Source organism: Ascaphus truei, chromosome 12 (genome assembly GCF_040206685.1).
Source record: "Ascaphus truei isolate aAscTru1 chromosome 12, aAscTru1.hap1, whole genome shotgun sequence".
Taxonomy (NCBI): domain Eukaryota; kingdom Metazoa; phylum Chordata; class Amphibia; order Anura; family Ascaphidae; genus Ascaphus; species Ascaphus truei.
The window spans coordinates 16,295,025-16,315,040 of record NC_134494.1 but is presented as its reverse complement, the minus strand read 5'-3'; the positions used below and the strand labels follow the sequence as shown (position 1 = coordinate 16,315,040).

Here is a 20,016-nt window from a genome sequence, read left to right as displayed (position 1 = left end):
CGGCGGCTATGTCTGCAGTGCGCCGCCATCTTGCGAGAGGTTCACGCATGCGCAGGACGACCGCGGCGGCCATTGCTAAGTCGCGCAGTAAGTTAGGCACACGCGGAGGCAATAGGAAAAGGCTCCGCGGGGAACTACAACTCCCAAGATGCTCAGGGAGGATATCTCCTTATATATTCAGACTTACCCGAAATCAGGGAGATGTTTACCTCTGTGGCCTCTCCACCAACAGAACCAGTTCCTGACGAATCCTCCCCCACTGACTGGCAGGCTACTGCTCCTGTATCAAGTACCCCTAACTGGGTAACCGCCCTTCTACCACGAGTGACTTTTACCCCAAAATTTCTAGAAGGGGCTACCAACTGGGCCGGCAGTACACCCCCTACGGCTACCCCCTTCTCTGGACCAAGTCCCCAACCTATCAGTGACAGTCGCTTAACAAGTGGCGGCTCTGCATTGGGGTGACTCTACCACAATAGGTGGAGGCCCTGACCATGTCATCCCAGTTACCGGAAGCTCAAAACCTTTTCCGGGGTTCTTCCCACGCCTCTTGGAGAAGAGAGGATAGACTCCTGGAAAGAACATACGCTGAAGGTACTGGAAGAATGGCCATGCACTGATGCAGTAAAAAGACAGCACATCATGGAATGCCTGAGGCCGCCTGCCTCGACCATAGTAAGCATCCATCGGGAAAAACACCCTGACCTAACGCCACGGATGTTAGTGGATTTCCTGATGGAAGCTTACGGGTTGGAAGAGGACGAAGGAGAGATCTGGGCTAGATACTACGCCCTCTGCCAGAAAGTGGGAGAAGCGTTGTCGGCTTTCATTCACTGCCTACAGTTGATCTTAGGTACTTTACTCCGTCGCAAGTTGATTCCTGCCTCCGAAATGGACGAAGCTTGGCGTAGACAGTATTTGAGAGGATCAAGCCCGAATCACCCAATAGCCAATATGACTCGTTGCAACCTCATGCAAGGGAGCCCTCCCACGTTTACAGGGTTATTGCGGATAGTAAAAGTGCATGAAGCACATTACCTGCGGTAAGCTTCACTGCCCAGCAGCGCTTATAGCCATGTGGCAGTGTCACAGCATACTGCTATACAGGTTCAATTTCCTGAAGTACTTTACATGGCAATAATTGCAGTTATTTTATGCTGATCTTGTTACTATTAGCGATATCTGGTGTATATATGGACTGTTACTCCCCTGGACATTGGGATTGAATTCCGAAAGGAGTGTCTTCAGTCCTCCAGACGGACGGTATCCTGTCATCATTGATTAAACACAAATCCTACCTACTTGATTGAGCGCTGACCACGTAGCCCACCTGCGAGAGTCTCCCATCATTGGCGGTATCATTATGCTGGTTATTGCATTACATGACTAAAAGAACTACATTTTTGGACGTGTGATTCTCACCCTTATTTTTATCAATATAATATTTTAAATACTACACCATGAGTTGTGCGCTTTTTTTCTTTTTCTTTTCCCAGCTCTCTAATTCTGAGAGCAGATGCATTGTAAGGAACCCCAACCCTCTCTAATAGCGCGTCTGAGATCAGATGCATTGTAAGGAACCCCAACCCTCTCTAATAGCGCATCTGAGATCAAATGTATAGTAAGGAACCCCAACCCTCTCTAATAGCGCGTCTGAGATCAGATGTATAGTAAGGAACCCCAACCCTCTCTAATAGCGCGTCTGAGATCAGATGTATTGTAAGGCACCCCAAACCTCTCTAATAGCGCGTCTGAGATCAGATGCATTGTAAGGAACCCCAAACCTCTCTGATAGCGCGTCTGAGATCAGATGTATTGTAAGGAACCCCAACCCTCTCTAATAGCGCGTCTGAGATCAGGTGTATTGTAAGTAACCCCAACCCTCTCTAATAGCGCGTCTGAGATCAGGTGTATTGTAAGTAACCCCAACCCTCACTAATAGTGCGTCTGAGATCAGATACCTTGTAAGTAACTCCAACCCTCTGCCTCTGCCTTTCACCCACCCGCCGCCCGCACTCCCGCCTCTGCCTTTCACCCACCCCACGCCTGCCCACCCACCACTGGCTTTCACCAACCCGCCATCCGCCCTCCCGCCGCCCTCCATACTATTACCATACTATTAAGGAGTGGACTTTGAGTTTTGCTATTCCGTTAGTCTACTATACCCTAGTTCCTGTATCTTAGCAGCATTATCATTAGACATACGGTTGATTTATTACGGATGACAATGCTTATACTCAGTCCTTGTTTATGTACATGAATACTGACATGTGGGCGGTGCTATGAATGATACATTTTCCATGTCTTCTACTGTACCCTATGTTTTGAGGTCCTAATATGTGGCATTTCGTCATTACACATTTGAGGGTGATTATATGTAGATATTGCTTCTCTATTGATATCCATTCATGTAATATTGAGAGTAGATGTGGTGTTGCCCATATCCTTTGTTGAGTGTATAATGCGAGACTTAAGGCAGACTCCTCTCTTAAACTAATAATACCTTGCTGTCTTGACAGTATAGCTTTGGCTTATGTCAGTACATTTGTATACCTCCTATAGCAATGGTTTTTTATTGCCTCTGAAGTTATATTGATTATGATATTCTGTCATTTATATGGTGGATTTTATGCCACCGTGTGACAATTCGGTCCCTTATTCTTATCCCAAAGGGCCCCCAGGAATCAAGGTACACCTCCTGAAGGAGCTATGGGTAAAGGGTCCAGACAACAAACGCCTACTCTGGTGGCTCCAATGAGCCAACCTCTGTACCCAAGGAGTCCATGTGTCATACCACAAAGAGACATTACAAAGACATTTGTACCTGCAATGAGAGAGGCTGAGCCTCAAGACTATGAACATTACTCCCCAGAGGGAGTTGAAGAAGGGCTTAGGCGAAGCCAACGTGTAGGCATCCTCCAAATCGGATGGCTTATGATTCAATCGGGGCACCCCATTATGAGGCTCAGCAGTGGTCTCGTAGTAAGATCAAGTCGGTTATAGTCATGTTTACCGAAATGTACAACTTGATTTAAAGTAAATTCATGTGATAAGTTGTAACCATGATACTGCATTTTTATTATATAATGCCCTGTGTGGTTATAGTATTGTTATGTTATAGTCTGTGCCCAAGCGGGGTCGTTGGGGTTTTCACCAGGGGGAGAGTCTAGCCCGAGTACCCCTGGTCCCCCGTAAACCCCTTACCTCTCGGCGTGGGTGCTAGGCAGTGGAGGCAGGGGGAAGGTGCTGTCAGAATCAGGCAGATGGCTGAGGAGATCGGGTCGCCGGAGACTCCTGGCGGCTCCCTTTGCAGAGCACCGCTGTCTTGAGTATGGTCGCGCATACGCAGTGCAGTCATGCATGCGCAGAGAGTAGCCAATAGGGCTGTCCAGATTCCCTGCTCGGAGAAAGGATACATTTTGCGCGCAGAGGAGCACACCAGTCAGAGCTGGGACAAGGTTAGGGTAGGTTGTGTAGGCCCTAGGTCCCAGCTAGGCCCAAATCACTGTAATAGCTTGTGGCTGCTGCAAGGACCCTATACTGTAGATCCCGGACGTAGTGGACATTCACGGACCAGATCCTCGGAGGATCCGCAGTAGTAACATGAGCCACCGGCTTGGCGAAACTGTCGCATCAGTGCCCGGGAAGGGAGCCTCCAGAGCGGGGAGCGGGAAGATGGCAGGTCCCGTGGTAGAAGAGAACCTGGGAATAAGAGCACGAAAAGGCATGAACCGGGGGTATTGGCGTTCAGCGCGGCGTACCTGAAGACGGTGATCCACTCGAATGGCCTGGGAGATGAGGTCTTCCAGAAGTCCCGGCCTGGGTTGTGAGGCGAGTTCGTCCTTCACAGAATTCATTAATCTACGCCAGAAGACTGAGACTAAAGCCTCCTGGTCCCATCGTGTCTCGGCCGCTATGGTCCTGAACTCCAAGGCGTACTGGGCCACGGCTCGACGTCCCTGTGAAAGCTGAAGCAAAGAGTCAGGGGCAGTTTCTTGGCGTGCGGGGGTATCGAATACCTGTCGAAAGTCTCGTCTAAAGGCAGCGTAATCTCGGGTGATTTCAGGACGTAGTTCCCAGATCGGGGAGGCCCATGCCAGCGCATTTCCAGTGAGCAGGCTGTAAACATATGCCACCTTCTTACGACCAGTATACTGCTGCGGGGCCATCTCAAACTGGATCTCGCATTGATTCAGAAATCCACGACAGGCGTGCGGATCCCCCGCGTATGGCTTGGGTGCCGGAATCTTCGGGCCTGTAGACACGGCGGGCACCGGTTCTACCTGCGTCGGAGGTGCGGCCACAGGTGGTGCCTGAAATGACAGGTCCTGTACCTGTTGAGTCAGGAGAGCCATCTGATCAGTTAAGGCCTGGATTTGTTGATACATGGCCGTCATCATAGAGGCCAGATCAGTCTGGTCTGCGTCTTGTGGGCTCGACATAATGTTACGCCGGTTCTGCCCGCATACCAGACCCGTCCCTTATACTGAGGTGGGGATGTATATATGCACGCAGCCACAGCAGAAGGAGCGTGTCCGGAGTGTGGTGTTTTGGCGTTGCCAGGCCAGGTGAAAATAGCTGTAGCAATACTTGCCGGTACCGATACATGAAGAGACGTCGTGTAGCCTTTAGCCTAGGTCAGGGAGAGGAGAGATCCGGAAGGTCAGTGTCCAAGCTGAGATCGACGGGTGTGAGAAGCAGCGAGGTCAAGTGTGAGCCGGGGTCCGAGCCAGAGAGTGAAGTCCGCCAAGCCAGGTCGTAACCTGAATAATGAAGAGAAGAGAGAGAGAGCCAGCATAGACATCCGCTAGAAGAAACTATGTTGAGCGATGTGGGAATGGCAAAACAGGCATTAAATAGTGCGTCTGGCGAATAGGCAGAGGGGCAGACCTGGAGGAGTGCATGGAGCTGTCCTGGATAGGCTGCCTTGAGGAAGATGCAGGTGAGCAGCTTTGGGGCATAATTGCTGCCTGTGTGTGAGCTGGGGGCGTGGCTTCACTGCAGGAGCAGTGAATAAATTAACTTGATCCTTCGCGCGCTCCGTAACGAGGGGGAGCGCGCGCCCGTGAGATATTACAGCCGCCGGAGCCCCAGCCGCCCGCGGAACAGCGGCCGCCCGCCGGGGACGAAGGGGGAGTCCCCCAACCACGGGGACCGGACGGGACCGGCGAGGGGGACATCCTGCAGCAGCGGGCACAACGAGAGGTAAGGGGGGGGTCACGCTGCGACCGCCGTGACCCCCGAATCCTCACACATACATACAGAGACATTCTTCATGGTGGAACCGTACACGCGGGACAGCACCCAACGTAGAGGCGGAGGCTTCACGGATGACATCGCTGGATCAGTGGATCCCACCATACCGTATCAGTGCTACCGGGTGTTGGAGCACCCGAAAGGTACCTCATCTCACCAAGTGCACCAACTGTACACCTTCAGTTCTAGTGGGGCAGCGCTGTCTCACACATTTGGGTGGGCTAGCTCTTGTGGACACCGGGGAGGTTAGATGCCCAGGGGCACCTCAGTACTTTGAGGGGACATTCCATCGGGGTGTGGGGGTTGGGTTGACGGGCCCTTTAGGAAACGGCCGTGCGTGGTCCACATTGGGGTGGTACTGTTATTCTGTTTGGTTGCCTATAGTAAAACTGTTATCTATCCCTACGTGTTTATTGTTATTTGGGTCAACCCACATAGTAGGATCCCGCTACAGGTGGAGGCGCTTGCAATTGACGGATCAGACACACCCCAGGCTCCCAGCAGCAGGGCCTCGGTCGTCCTGTGAGCCACAGGTAACACAGTACACACACGGTAGCAGCCATATCTCCCAGGGGAACATGCGCAACATATACAGTATATAGCCAATAAAGAATATCACTTGTGAGCACATCACATGTCTTAGGCTAAGGCCCCGGTCTCTCCGCTGTAACGCGCGCCCGCGCTTTTGACGGCGCGTTCAGCCGATTCCCCGGTCTGCAGCTCACTGCAGGAGGAGAGACCGGGGGGGCGTGGCGGAGGAGTGACGGGGGCGCGGCCATGACATCACCCGGCAGGTTCGCCCTCATTGGCTGAACCGCCGGGGGGCGTGCCTAATCGCTCGACGCGAGTCCTGCTCTCAATTCTATTGAGAGCAGGAATAGCTCTCGCGCGAGCGCTGCGGCCCCCCCTCGCAGCGGGCCTGGCGCCATTGCGGGGAGGGCTCTGTAGTAGGCAGCGGGGGCAAGGCCTTAGACAGGTTTGCAACCCTGCCTTTCAACCATTATCACCTCGCATACAGTGCTTCCACTGCAGCAAGGGTTTCTGGGAAATTACATGCAAATGAGCAAAGAGATATTCTTTATTGGCTATATGCTAACGGTGGAGGTTTTTTGTCGCCTTTTTCACTCACCATAACTTTAAAAAAAAAAATATATATAAATATATATATATATATATATATATATATATATATATATATACACACAGATACAGGGCATCTCCAGAATGCTGGATCAGTTGATGAACAGGAGGGACGGGTGCTCTGCTAAATGCTTAGAGGCATTGGAAATACACGTCGGGAGCGGAAACGTTGAATAAAGATGAGAGTGAGAGATTTATAATCGCCGGCAGACTTGGCAACACCAGGACAGTGGAATGGAGATTTCTCTTTGCAAAAGGTGACGTACTTAGTCAATGATAACCAGATTAACAGCGACCAGATGCATCGCTAATATGATTATTGACGAGTTCAGGCATTAATCAGATTGCAAACGCCAAAGAACACACAGTCTGCAAATGTACATTAGGAGTGCATGGGGATACACAATATATATATATATATATATATATATATATATATATATATATATATATATATATATATATATATATATAGCAGAAAATAGCCGTGTTAGTCCAGTTGCAATAGTGCAGCAATAAAAATGCTTGACCTGAAGACGAGAGGATAACTCTTGAAAGCTTGTCCTATGACATAAATTGTTAGTCCAATAAAAAAGGTATCACCTAATACTGAAGAACTCATTTATTCTGCACTATATATATTCAGCCATTTTAATTCATTAACACACTGGTGGAGTCAACATTTTGGGGGGGGGGGAGGGTGGGGAGGTGGCACTTACAGAGGCCTCGCACTCCTCCCAATAACATTTAAATTAAATGCCGGGGGAGTGCGCGAGGCCTCTGTAGTCTCTTACCTGCTCTCCGGCGGCTTCTGGTTACACATTGCCATGGCAACGCAACGTCAAATGATGTAGTAATGTCAGAAATGCTGGAGAAAAGGTAAGGGGGAGGGCGCGAGCAGGGGGGAGAGCAGGCAGGGGGGACGTAAAGCTCCTACAGTCCCCCTCATTATAATCAGATCTTCCCCAGTCCCCATTATCAGATCTTCCCCAGTCCCCCTCATCATCATCAGATCTCCCACTCATCATCATCATCATCATCATCATCATATATTCCCCTCATCATCATCATCATCATCAGATATCTTCCACTCCCCCTCATCATCATCATCATCAGATATCCCCCCTCCTCCATGCCTACCTGTGGTAATGGAGACAGGCGGGGGGAGATGGTATGCGGCGGCGGTCCCCCGGTGTTAATGGATAAGCCGGTAGAAGAGTCAGCACTTGAGACAGAGGCAGAGCAGGACAGCACGAGTTGAGGAGCACGCTCTAGCAGCAGACACCTGAAGTAAGAAAGACTTCCGGGTCAGACTACTAGAGCGCGCTCCTCCCCTGTCGTCCTGCTCTGCCTCTGTCTCAAGTGCTGATTCTTCTACCAGCTTATCTTTAAATGCTGGGGGCCCGCCGCTGCTTCCGTCGCATACCATGTCCCCCCGCCTGTCTCTACAGGGGTCAGGGGGACTAGATAGCAGGCCCCCCAAGAGCGTGGGCCCGCAGTCTTTTCCCGGGCTATAGCTACGCCCCTGCTGCCCATTTATCTTCACACAGTTTTCCCTGAAAAAACATCATCCCAATGTATTCCTTGTAGACTAGTCTTCAGTTTATTACAATCTGCCTTTCTAAAGTTTAAAGTCTTCGTTGAACACAAGTAATATGTTTTTTTACCATTTATTTCAAATGAGACCAATATTTGTTATTACTTCTACTTACCAAATCCAGTATTCCCCCACTCCTAGTTGGTTTCTCAATAATTTGGGTCATGTAATTGTCTTTAAGCACCCCAAAAACCTGTTTCCTTTTGATGTAATGCTAATCTCATTGCCCCAGTCTATGTCTGGATAATTAAAATCCCCCATTATGCAAACATGACCCAGTTTTGATGCCTTCTCCATTTGCAAAAGTATTTTAGCTTCCTCAATCTCACAGATATTTGGTGGTTTATAGCATATCCCGTCAAACATTTTCTTTATACTTTTACTTCCACTGCTAATTTCTATCCACAAGATCTCTACATTTTCATCCTTCCCTTCATAAACATCTTCCCTTATAATAGATTTTAGATCCGGTTTAACATAACGTGTATAAACATAGTCCCCCTCCTCTTCTATTTGCTCGATCCTTCCGAAAAAGAGAATAACCCTCTAAAGGAACTGCCCAGTCATGAGTTTCATCCCACCATGTTTCAGTAATGCCTATGATGTCATACTGCTCCCTTGCAGCTATTAATTCAAATATTTATTTACAGTAAGGGCTGTTACAATATGAAATTCTTTACCCATGGAGACTGTGATAGCAGATACAACAGATATGACACACACACACACACACACACCGAGGCTGGGGAACTGTGATTTACTACATGCTCTCTGTCACGGTACCTTACCACTGCTCCCTCTTTCAATGTCTGTGCTGTTCTCTTACCCCTCTTGTCCCTCCTCTCTGTCATTGTTCCCTGTCACTGTCCCCTCTACTCCTCCTCACTCACTGTGCTCTCTGCAACGGCAGTGTTGTGATAGTGAAGGGTTATGAAGGGTAAACATGGATTTCTGCTCGTTATGTAATAAACTGATCCATTCACAATGCAGGTTGTAATTGAATTAAGGGGATTGAGGGATTCTGTGTTTTAAATGCCCTTCTGGTGACAGGCGGATATCTGACCCCGATGATCTCCAAGTGATGCCCTTTGTCGCAATCCTTCCTGATAACCCTTTCCCTGCCAGAGAGGCCACCGGCGCGCAACAAAGTAGTTAAAGGAGGTCCCCGTTAATTGGAGAAGGGACAGTGAGAGAGACGACAGAAGGTTACAGTGAGGAGGAGCAGAGAGGACAGAAGGCCGGAGAAGGGAAAGTGACAGAGATAAGGAGAAGAGGGGACAGACAAAAAGGAGAGACAACGGACAGTGACAGACAGAAGAAGCTGAGGGGACAGAGAAGGGACAGTGACAGAGAGAAGGAGCAGAGGGGACAGAAAAGAGAAGGGACAGAGAAGGAGCAGAGGGGACAGAGACAGAGAGATGGAGCATAGGGGGCAGAGACAGAAGGACAGAGACAGAGAAGGAGCATAAGGGGCAGAGACAGAAGGACAGAGACAGAGAGAAGGAGCATAGGGGGCAGAGTCAAGGAGCAGAATGGACAGGGACCGAAGGACTGAGAGAAGGAGCAGAGGGGACCTTGAGAAAGCGCTCTTTTTTGACACGAAACGCGTTGGTAGGGCAATACCATTGCCCATTTTTTGTCTTATGACCAATAAATAATCTTTTTATGGAAAACACACTTTCCCTCTCATAAATTCTTTTTTCAAGTTTGGATACTCCTAGTAGTGCTCTGTTACCTTCTTGAAACCTCCTCATCCTGTATTCTACGACGGAGGCACACTTTGAATACCTGGAGCCTTGGAAGACTTGGACGTTGCAGAACATCTGTGAGTGTTTTGCTTGCTACTTTTTCTTCTGGCCTTATCAACGGACATCAGGTACTTATTTTGGTGATTCTATTGCTATGGTTCCTGAAAACATTGTGTATTATACCTTCATTGCATTATCACTTGTCGGTTAACCAATCAGGAGGCCACACCTAGTACCTGTCCTTATTTGAGCAATTCAATATCCAGGATTCGCTTTTGGAATATCCATTTATATATATGGCATCATTTTTGCTAATTCTGTGCTACGGTTTTTCGCACTACGCCTCTATTTTTGTAGAGGGGGCAGAGAAGGGACAGTGACAGAAAAAACGAGACAAAAATACATAGACTTTGACTGAACCACCTGTGCTGAAGCAGGAACATCCTTAAAACCTGACCTGTTGGTGGCCCTTGAGGACTGGAGTTAGCCACCCCTGCTCTACGTCAGGCTCTGAATGTTCGTTTTTTAGACGATCGCGTTCACAGATCCATGGGAGTGAACGTTGGAAATAGAAGTGGATCCCCCGGGATTGTGGCACTCAAGTGGCTGGAGGCAAAACCTATGTTACATTATGGAAGTGTATACATGCCCAGTGGACCTTTGACCAGTAACTGGCATTAATACAATATTTTGTTATTGGTTAGCTAGCCAGGCTAAATATGCATTAATCCTTTGAGTGTTGCAGGGGCACAGCCCTCACCGATTATAGAACAGAGGAGTTCTCCTCTTCCGTTCCTCAAGCGGAGAGATCGTGCTCAATGCTTCATAGGAGCATCAGACCCCATGCTACATCATGTGGCACCCAAAGGGTTCATAGGTTTTATGAACGTTCTGGTTCATCCAAGCTCATTGGTGTCTGTGTATTTATTGGGGTTTTGGGTGAGGGATGGTCTCAGGCCAAAGGAATTATGGAGGAGTTCTTGCAGTCAAGGGTCAATGACAGAGAGAAGGTACAGAGATGGGCCAGTGACAGAGAGAAAGGCTTTTCTCTGTGTGAAGGACCAGAGGTGACTGTGACCAGGTGACAGAGAGAAGGCAAAGTGACCGCAAAAAAAGAGATTTAAAACTGAGGCCCCACAAAATTGATCTTAAATAAATATTTCACTGGGATTCAAAAAAAAAAAAAACTTAAGAGGATTTCCCACTAAACCTTGTGAGTAGGATAAATGGAGGGAGAATATGGCTGGAAATGTATGTCTGACCCTTAGTGAATCTGTGCCAAGGAATGTCTTGCACCGCCAATTCCAATTAATCCACCTGCTTCACAACCCCCTTCAAGTAATTATCCCATTAGGAATTCGCTAATTATTAAAGAGAAAGCTTATTACAGATGCGGCTAAGGAATCATCACTTAACAAAAAAGCAGCGGATGATATATATTCTGTGACGTTTGTTATTGATGTTTTTCAAGTTAGGCTGTGAGGCCTGGACTTGCAAAGCTATTATTCTGATTGTCAAAAGCAAAAATTAACCCTGGTGTAAGCTCCTCTCGCAGCAAAATGGTTAGAATACATGTCCCTATGCAGGGCTAAAGATTTGGGCCCATATTTACTAAGCAGTCTTCTGCTATATGACACCATTCCGACGCTGCACCGTGCAGCAGTGATAGACTACATTCATGTGTGGCCCTTGAAACCTTATCAGCATCCCTGGTCGATCCACTGCTGGATAAAGGCAATCCCAATGATCTTCCGGGTACTGCGTTTACAAGCCCTCTCTTCTCCACGTTGCTCCAACAATTTTCTGATTTCTTCCTCCCATCTTACTTTTGGTCGTTGTCTTGGTCTTTTAGTCTCTCTTGGAATCCAGTCGAGTGCCACCATCTTTGTTCAACGATCGTCATTTCTTCTTGCCGTGTGTCCGGCCCACTGCCATTTTAATTTCTTCACCCTCTTGTGATGATGTCACATACTTTGGTTTCGAACCCATTCGTTCTTTTTCCTGTCTATTCGGGAAATACCCAGCATGCATCTCTCCATACTTCTTTGCCGGAAGCTTCTGAATTATTTTAGGCCGAAGGGATGTTGTCCCCACTCTTGTTAGTTGCTTAACGCTGGTGAATATTGTCCCTCTCCTCTTCTTACACAGGGAACTACTGAGATGAGTGGGGCAGTACTGTATTTGTTATCTGAGGGAGTGCGAACAAGCTATTATTCATGCCAGCAACATCTCCACTCCCTCTGCGCTTGGGAGAGAAGGAGAACGGGCGGCTGGAAAAGCCTGAAGTTGGGGCCTGCAGCTTAGGGCCACCTTTTGCCCACCAATGCCTTACAGACTAGTGACTTGAATGAGCTGTGAGGTGTCTTCCTGCGCTGAAAGGTGCATTATGGCAGAAGGCATGCTTAGTAAACATGGGGTTAATGGCCTCCCCCTTCCACCCTGCCCTAAATATTTAGCCTTCTTAGGGGCATTAGGTGTGTGCAAACTGCAAAACCGACCCCCCCCCCCCCCCACCCTCTCCCTCACCCCCCCCAGCGGGTCTTTAATGCTCCATTATTATTATTACAATCCGATTTTAAAGAACATTTGCGGATTTTCCATGACTGCAAAAATATTTCAGGGCACAGCGTGAGAAGGTGTTAATCTAGTTAAAGTGGGGTAAGTGGATTTATAAAAAAAAAATACAGCTGCACTGTGCTGGATTTATAATAATAATAATAAAAAAAAAAACAAACAAAAAAGATCTTACATGTGTTGAGCTTTGGGGCAAAGATCTTTTGGGGTTTGCTAGAAAGGGGAATGGTGGGGTTGTTAAAAGGATTTACCCACCCACAGCATCACAACTTTTTATTTACAAAGCCAAACTTCAGAATGTATTCTGAAAAGGTGACATCTCTAACATGCTATTCTTAAAAGAAGCTTTCCTATAAGTTAGTGATAATTAAAATCAAATCAAAATAATAAGCAGGGAGGAGGCCTTACCGCCCCTCTCTCTTATTTTACCCTGTGCTCTTCCCTGATTGGACTACTGACAAGAAGGGGTTGGACTACTGACAGGAAGGGGCTGTACATACATCTGATGACCTTATCCTATGAGTAGAATGACAGACAGCTCGCCCTCTTCCCTCCCCACCCCTGAGTCCCTTCTGTCAATGTATGAATGTCTTTATTTATATAGTGCCATCCAGGTACACAGCGCTTTACAATACACGTGACATAATATTATAACACAGTGGGAAGAAGCGCTTCAGATATAAAGCAATAGGAAAAGGAGTCCCTGCCCCGAAGAGCTTACAATCTAAGTGGTAAGTGGGGAGAATTTACAGAGACAGAGTGAGGGTGTTCTGTTAAGTGCGTCTGCAAGGGGCCACGGTCAGTGCATATGAGATGTATAGTGTCAGCCAGCGGAGCTACCTATATGCTTCGTTAAGGTGTGTTTTAAGAAAGGTCCTAAAGGCGGAGAGAGAGTAAATGTGTACCCCCTTAACGTGTTGAAAATGATTAGATGTGTCTTGACAATATAAAACATGTCAGCTGCTCAGCGGGCACATATCCCGGTGTCTGGATATGTGTAGGCTCCTTTCTTTTCTCTGTGGCGGGCTGATAGAGGAGAGGCAGATCTATGTCTCGTCAGATCATCTAGCAGAGTGTTTTCCCCTGGGGCTGCAGCACCCTGGGTATAGGGTCGAAGCACAACATGGAACCTCGACACCCCGATTGAGAAACACTGATCTATCTATTGCCTTACTGAATAATGCTGCAGCAGCACCACCTTCTGTGCAATTTAATATTAAATGTTAAATGCAAATGAAAAAGAATTAAAATATTGCAGTATTTGTATATTTATATACATACAGAAAGGGAGAGCGCACGCTCCAGAGTGTAAAAAAACATTAAAAAAAAACATTTAATCAGACGAAAATCTAAAATCAATACACTCACAAACGCCGATCAAGGAAACGCATATCTAAGATCAATCTCAAGACTCAAGAATATCAAACGGGAAGCCGGCCATGGTGCAGTCCTCCTAATGGCGTATCTTCCGGTCTGGGACCAGGGCTAGATGGCGCTATGGAGCGTGCACTCTCCCTTTCTGTTTTGTCGATTGTCCCGGTGGGAAGTGGTGTTCTTGTGGGAAGCTGCCTGCAGTCTCCAAGGACCATCCTTACCTCTATATCTAATTTTGTCTACATTTTAATACATTTTTTGATCAGTCCAAGAACTTTTTATCATTAGTTACATTTATTTTTCTGGTATCCCTTTTTCATTGCGTTATGTATCTGGATTTAGTCACTTCTCTAGAGATGTCATTTCACCTGTTTCTCCTCAATTCTACTTGGCTTCGTTTTTTATCCCAATATATATATACAGTGGTTGACAAATCACCAAAAAATCTACTCGCCACACAAAAAAATCTACTCGCCACCTAGTACCAAACGTGTGCTGCTTGGGCCAATATTTACTCGCCCGGGGGTTAAATCTACTCGCCCGGGGCGAGCAAATGTATAGGTTTGTCGAACACTGTATATATATATATATATATCAAAACAAAACAGAAATAATAAAGGAGCGCCTAATGCAACAACCTGCCTAACTGTGAATAAGTAGCCAACTGCGTTGATACAACCTATGGGGTGGCTAAAGTGGAATATTAGAATTAAAAAACCCTATGTGATTCTAAGATAAAATGTGTAATAACTTTAATACAAGGTGTACATGACAAAATTGTTAAAAAATGCTTCTGGAAAAAATAAAATAATTGTTGTAATACAAAAAATATCTAGAAAAATGAAAAATATAAAAAATATGAAAAAATGAAAATAAAAACTTTTTCCAAAAAACTATTAAAAACTTTTGAAAAACCTTAAAAGTCACAGAGTCCTGTTCCAAGTGAATGCATCTAGGTATAGGCAGCCCGTTTATAAGGGATCACAACTCCCTAGGAATACCTATGAAAGAAAAAAGAAAAGAAAACAGGCGCACACCTAGTGCATTAAAGTTTAACAATAATTTTATGGAACATTTAAAATCAGACAAATGCCCACTCACAAGTATAGCGTTATTAGAAAGCAGTTATGAGATTGGCCCTCATAAGCCAGTGGTGCCGTTCAAGCCTGTAATGGTGTCCTCTCGTGCGCGGTCTCCTTCTACCGGAAGTGACGCTCACCCGGTCTGGTGTCCCGCACAAAACGGAAGTCCCTCCAGGAAACCGAGGCCTCTCCTGACTGCCTCTAGCTGCTGCACCACCAATCAAGCCAACCGATGTGTCCAATGATCTGCTTTGCTGAGCCTCCCACAAGCTGTGTTCCTCTCGGTCTGCTCTCAGTGGGACAAATGTCTGCTCTGCTCTAGCCACGCCCTACGCGTTTCGTCATCGATGATGACTTCTTCAGGGGATACCTCCAGGGGATATATAGCGCATAACCCATAGCGTAAAATTGTACAACCTTTTAATAAATGAAGGGGGAGGGAAACAAGTGCACTCACAAGGGAAGGCATTTAAAAGCAGTTTGTGATATAATCAATGGCCAGCAATCCCATAGACGTAGAACCACAATCCTGGCAGTCGTCTCATGAAGGATAACAAGGCAGGTCCGCAAAGGACTTGATCCAGCAGAGTCCCAAATAGAAGGAAAGTCCTTGATTTAGGAGACTTCAAATCTCGCAGCCAGAAACACACAGAGCAGGACACAGCCTTGTCAGGCTCGTTGCGTGATGACGCAATGATCGTAGCCCAACGCGTTTCGCCATGAGATGGCGACTTCTTCAGGGGTTAATAAACATGATCTGTGAAGCTTTATAGAGCCATGCAACAGCACACCAGACAATAATAATGTGACCAACCCTTGGTGTGCTGAACTAGCATAACATGCCTAGTATGCTTATGAAAACGCAAAAACATCTAAGCAACATTACACAATAACTGCAAAATACTTAATGACATGTTAAGAAAATAAAACCACAAGGGGAACAATGACCATACCCATAAAAAATATATATCAAACTATGCCCATATATATATATATAAAACATGTATTCTTACAAAATATTTTTACCAGCTAATTTATCCCAACCCTATAAAGTGCACAATTTTATTTTTAATGGTGTGAGCTATAAATTAATATGGGGAACACAGGAAACATTTTCTTTTATTTAAAAATGTTTTTGCTTCCCAAACTCCTCTGTACCTAATATTTTGCACGGCACAATGAATTGCTGCCCCATAGAGCTTATAATCTAATTATGGCACCCGAGGCACAGGGCGATAAACTCCTCCCCTTATGGTCACATGGAGAGCTGACACTGGGTTCGCCCACCTCAAAAGGCAGTGACATTATCACTGGTCAAGCCATGTGCTTTTATTCCAATGAACGTAAGTTTGCGCATCATTAAGTATGTAATTACCATGCTACTCACCCTATTGAATACTGTAAGTTGAGATGACTATTTGTATACACTGTGAAGCCACCTTCCCAGTGCTGGAGAGGATTTGAGTTCCGTTCCTTTGAATGGCACTGAACTCCAGGGCAGGTAGCCACTCCATGAAGAGCGGTCACAGAGAGACAATGGACATTGTTCGAAGAAGGGCTACTAAAATGGTGCATGGTCTACAGCATTCCATAAACATAAACTGTTTGGGAGAAGGGTTACTGGCTCTGCATGTCTTTATCCCAGGCCGGGGTGAAAAACCTGTGTAATACAGCAGGCATACACTAATAGGGGTCCATGTTAAAATGGACAAGAAGCAAAAGGTGACACACTGCGACTGCCCATTTGCATGTCATTACCCAGAATCCCTGGCTGCAGTGGAAGCACTGTATGCTAAGAGATAATGGGAAGAGGCAGGGCTGCAGACCTGTCTGAAATGTGAATGTGCTCAAACCGTGGTATTGCAATGTAACCTCTCTTCCTATAAGCTCCAGACTGATACCCGTTGCTGAGGTGGCGGTCCGAGTCCTTTATGTCTATGTGGTATGTCACACGTGGCTTGTGGTCAGACAAAAGGAAACAAACACAATGCAGGTGTGATATAACAGATTTTAAATACTTTAAGCTAGATACTAGATAACCTTGTGATCTTTAAGAAAGGATAATCACAGTCATATAATAACACATCAATATAACACTACACTTAAACACTGCGCGTGTGTATGTCTGGGTATCTAGGTCTGTGTGATGGTGTCAGCACACAGTTGGAGCTCTTTAATGCAAGAAAGTGTAGCAGGCCTGTACTTCACAAAATACTTTGGTACTTCTTTAACTGCAATCATGGACTGCTACTCCATGCGGCTTCCTGGCGATGATCTGCTGGGCCTCTCGGCATGCTATGTATACTGCTCTCACTCCAGTCAATGTCCACTCTCGCTTCTCAGGACACAAGCCTCAACTCATTCAGGCTGTGCAGATCTGCTGTAGCAGCTATCCCCATGCAGCTCCTGCCAGGGAATCCTAGAGGCCCATCACTTTGCCCCACCCACAGAGTCCAATCTCATTGGCTGAGGTCCTTCTTGTCCATCACATCCTCCTGCAGCACAGCAAGCTGGGAGTTGTAGTTTCCTATTGCAGCCAGCCAAGGGGCAGTGTATGTACTTACAAGGAGAAAGAGAGAGAGAGAAAGAGAGAGAGAATCAAAACTTTCAAATACATGTAACCCCTCCTTGTCTCCCTAGATTGTTTGGATACTACGTCAGGGACCCGAGTCCAGTGAGTAAGAGTGTGTGTGATACTGCGTGTGAGAGTGTGTGTGATACTGCGTGTGAGAGTGTGTGTGAATGAGCGAGAGAGAAAAGGAGCGAGAAAGCAAGAGAGAGCATAAGACAGAGAAAAGGAGCCAGAACTTGCAAGAGAGAAAAGAAGTGAGAGTGCACAGGAGAACATGAGAGAGAAAAAGAGCGTGCAAGAGAGAGAAAAGAAGTGAGAGAGAAAAGAAGCGAGGGAGCACACGAGAGAGAGAAAAGGAGCGAGAGAGAGTGAAAAGGATTGAGAGAGCACACAAGAGAGAGAAAAGGAGCGAGAGTGCGCGAGATAGAAAAGGAGCGAGAGAGAGCACAAGATCTTTTGTATAACAATACTTTATATGCTGTAAGTGAGAAATACAGAAATCACACATCGGGGGCCCTCAGAATTGGAGGACCCCACATAGCACTTATGAGAAGCGCATAGAGAGGATAATAGTGTATCCCGCTGCGCAATTGTCCCTAGTGTCTCTTACACAGTCCCCGTGGCCCAGATGCTAACTACAGTAATGCACCATTTTTGGCGCCGGTACAGTGTTGGAGCTCGTGTGAAATGTACGTGTTTTAATAGGTGCAGACCTGGTACTTCGCAAAGATATGTATGATGAAAAAAGAATACTGAAGTGCTGTAATACCGACCCTTGGATGTGTCTCTGCTTGATCTACTCAAAGCTTCAGGACCCCCAGTTTATACGGGTCCCCATTACTTGACGATGTCCTCTGCGTTCGCTTGTACCCGCTACCTCCAGTACATGCTTCTCTTCCAGACTGGGAAGGCTCTGCCACTGCACTGTATCTCTCACCAGGCTCCTCAAGACAGTTCCTCTCTTCTCTCTCTCTCCTGCTACAGTATATTCCTCTCTTAGCGCCTCCTTCTATGATGTCATCCTTCTTGGTTACCCTATCATCGCAGTCTTTTCCTTGGTACAGTCATTGGCCGGAAGAAGTCCATCGTTATACCTGTGTGTTTATAGGGGTGTTACATACATTAAGGGTTTTAAACAAAGTACAGGAGGGAAAAATAACTCAGGGAAAGAGTAATGATAGAGCAAGAGGTCATACTCTGAAGCTGGAGGGTGGGAGGCTCAGGGGAAATGAAAGGAAGTACTTAGTCACGGAAAGGATGCTAGATTCGTGGAATAGCCGCTCAAGACAGAGAAATATGTGGGATAGACATCACGTTATCCTAAATACGAACATATAAGGGATCTGTCTGGATACCTAAGATGGCTGCTGACAGGAAGTGACCTCTCACTCTCACTGAAGTTACCGTGGCCATCTTGCTTCCCGGCAATTCCTGCTCCTCACTTCCTGGCAGAAAGTCAGCCTCTCTCTAACCCTTATTGCCAGAGAGCTGCTGGTCTTTAATTAGCAGGCAGATGCTCCCTCACATTGCCTGTGCTCCTCACCCCTACCACATGCAGCACTTATCATCTGAGATCTGACTCTAAAAGACTGTTCATGGTCCCAAGGTTCAGCAAAGTATCCGGACGCTCCTCCTTCTCTTACCATGCACCCCAAAACTGGAACAGTCTACCGGAGACTCTCACAGCCGCCACCAGTCTAAGTTCTTTCAAAACCAAAGCTGTCTCACATTTTAACCTGGTCTGTAACTGCTACATACGTCTGTAATATATATTATCTCTAACTGTGCATGCTATGTCTTGTGTATATAATGTATATCCTGTTCACTTATGAAACTATTTATAACCATGTGTAGCCCTCTTTCCCCCTAGTGTAAAGAGTCTACTGGTGTTGGCATTACCTGTTGGCTCACGGAGGTCCGCCACGGGGAGCCCGGGGTGATATAACAACACAATCTTGGTGCAGCGCCTCCACCTGGGAGGGATCCCAACATAGTGGGAGGAGCCCCTCACAGGACCCAAAATACTGATACACACACACAGTATACCATAACAATAACCTTTACTCACAAACATATATATATAAAACGATAATAAGGATAGTGATGCTATTGGTTACAGCTACCCATCAGCCTCACACGGCCATACCCACCCACCAGTGTCCCCCACTCTTGTCCACAATACCCACAGTACCTTATGAGGCCATCGGGCACTCAACCGCTCTAGTGTCCACAAGGATATAGCCCCACTCTCTATATATGGTCAGCGCTGCCACTGTACTGTGTGTGTTGGTGCACTTGTGGTGAAGGTACCTGCCGGGTGTGTCCACACCCGTGCGCGCTGATTGGATGACAGATGGGATCCGTCGATACAGCGATGTCATCCGTGACGAGTACGCCTCCGCTTGGGGTGGTATCCCGCTGGAGTGTCCCATCCGAAGATCATCTCTAGGCTCTGCAGGGTGATCTGGTCCCAGACCACCACTCTCCAGTGCTGCGCAACATTGCAGCTGAGTTTTGGCCTAAACAGCTAATAGGGCAGTGTCCCTACCTAAGGGCCTGTCCCTATAGCAGCCACAATCTTCCCAAGGGAGTTGGGGCCTAGCTGGGGCCTATCAGGGGGTCTCTGGCCTAGTGCAGGGGCCACTGACATCCTGCACATATAACCTCCCCTAA

At 46.9% G+C, this 20,016-nt stretch overlaps 1 long non-coding RNA gene across 2 annotated transcripts in view; it reads right to left on the bottom strand.

Moving 5' to 3' along the window:
- Window positions 1-15,804: 15,804 nt before the first annotated feature.
- The window catches only part of LOC142463927 (uncharacterized), a 55,042-nt gene continuing 50,830 nt past the window's right edge, over window positions 15,805-20,016 (bottom strand). For both annotated transcript variants that reach the window (XR_012787543.1, XR_012787544.1), the window contains 2 exons: window positions 18,117-18,437; window positions 15,805-17,330 (listed from right to left, as the gene is read on the bottom strand). This is a non-coding gene — a long non-coding RNA (uncharacterized LOC142463927). The remainder of the gene's footprint in view (window positions 17,331-18,116; window positions 18,438-20,016) is intronic.